The sequence below is a fragment of the Salvelinus sp. IW2-2015 genome, linkage group LG4q.1:29, assembly GCF_002910315.2.
Source record: "Salvelinus sp. IW2-2015 linkage group LG4q.1:29, ASM291031v2, whole genome shotgun sequence".
Classification (NCBI taxonomy): Eukaryota; Metazoa; Chordata; class Actinopteri; order Salmoniformes; family Salmonidae; genus Salvelinus; species Salvelinus sp. IW2-2015.
In genome coordinates this window covers 84,052,970-84,055,230 of record NC_036842.1, presented here as the reverse complement: position 1 = coordinate 84,055,230, position 2,261 = coordinate 84,052,970, and positions in this window count along the sequence as shown.

Genomic DNA, 2,261 nt, shown 5'->3' with positions numbered 1-2,261 from the left:
ATTTTTAAACCTTTTTTTAAACTAAAGTATTAACACAAATATTGGCACACTACCTTTTCAGAAATTACACAACAAATGTGTCCTCCTTAAATTAACATATAAAAAACGAATACAACTTATTACATCAACAAAACATTGTTTCCCCTRCTCCACAAAACATACCGCTCCTTCATAAGTCTACTTCTCCTCAAACAATGGGAGGTCTTTTACAGCCGAGAAGAACTAGAAGACTTTTATTCTCACTTTTACTAATCCTTTAAAAACACATCTTACATCCTTACTATTTCCCTTGTCTATCTTATGTTTCCTACTCAGAAAAATTGACATTTTAGCTTGACCCKAAATAAAATGTAACAGTTGACATTCTCTTTTCTGTTGCTTACTATATTGAAACCCCAAAATAAAAACAGTGTTATTGAAAATCTCCCCTACAGCTGTAAACAATGACTCTAATATTTCAAAGAGAGGCTTTATCCTCTCACACTCCATAAAACAGTGACAATTTTTTTKTCTTATATTACAAAAAGGACATCCATCTCCAACATCTGAATTAATGACAGATACAAAAGCATTTACGGCAATTATGCCATGCAACACCCTCCATTGCATATCACCAGTACCCTTTTGTAACGGTGGCTTGTACAATGCTCTCCATGCTGGCTTTACCTTGTCATCAAGTCCCAGTTTTACCCTCCAAGGAGTGTCTTTTCTATTTTTAAAACCCTGACACACACCCTATATAACTCCTTCCCATTCACCTCATCCAAACCCACCTCTTCCAACCCTCTCACATCCACTACTAAAGCCTTTCTGTCTGACTCTGGGATATTGGGTGGAATCCCTAGTCTGGGAAATTGGGCGTCTTCATCTTGTGCRTTTTTGTAGTAACTCATGATGATAATCCACTCCTCTGCAGACAGAGCCTTCCTGCAACTTCCCAGCAGTTGTCCAACAATCCTTTCCGACCTCAACCCCAAATGTTCAGCCACCCGTCCTCCATCCATTAAGGTGGGCCCAGCCATGTCCATTAACTTCCTCAGGGTGATGCCTTAGGCCCAGCCATGTCCATTAACTTCCTCAGGGTGATGCCTTAGGCCCAGCCATGTCCATTAACTTCCTTAAGGTGATGATGTTGCCCTTCAGCTGCATCCTGGAGAAGTGTGGAACAGCTTCAGTTCTACAATCCAGTCTTGCCCCAAACACCAGAGGTTCCTCCAACAGCCAATGCACTGACTCAGCCTNNNNGTGTCTGGACACCTTCATTATCCTCCAAACACCAGAGGTTCCTCCAGCAGCCAATGCACTGACTCAGCCTTAGTGTGTCTGGACACCTTCATTATCCTCCAAACCCTAAGAAGGCCTCTGTAAAACTGAGCTACTCCATCGCAAAAATAAAGCCTTCTTTAAATCTAATCCCCCTACCTTCTGTAATACCAGACCTGTCACCCCTCTCCACACCACATTTTTTCGGTCCATAGAGCAACCTTTGAATAAACTGAAACCGGAAAGCAGCAGCCCTACTAGCAAGATGTACAAGACCTTGTCCCCTCTCCTCTTTTGACAAATGCAAAACACTTTGTGGAACCCAATAATATTTATCCCCCCCAAAAAATCTACAGTAATTGCCTGTATCTCGGCCAGAAGGCCAGACAGTGGCTCTAAACATGACAACCGATGCCACATTTCAGAGGCAACCACATTGTTAACAATAATAGTGTCCCCCTATATGACATACGAGATAACAACCACCGCCATCTCATCCTCCCTTCCACCTTTTCAACACCCATTCCAATTTTTTTTCCATAGTCCCCTCATCCCCTAGGTAGATCAAATATGAGACTCAAACTATCCACCTCAGCATGATTTTTCACCAAAATAACTACATCAGCATATGCTGAGAGACGAATAGGAGGCATATCCTCTGAAAAGTACACCCCTTCAATGCGACTTCTAATGCTATTTAGTTGTGGCTCTATAGCGATGGCATACAACATTCCTGACAACGAACACCCCTGCCTAATTCCTCTACACACTTTAAAAGGAGCACTCAAGCCACCGTTAACATTCAATACACTTTCAATGTCACCATATATCACCCTGATCATGGCAATAAAACCAGAGCTGAAACCAAAAGCCTCAAAGGTGCACCAMYGGTATTGATGTTCAACTCGGTCAAATGCCTTTTCCTGATCAATTGAAACCAGCATCCAACCCAATAGCCCTAGAGACGTCCAAACAATCCAGAATCAGGGAAATGTTAT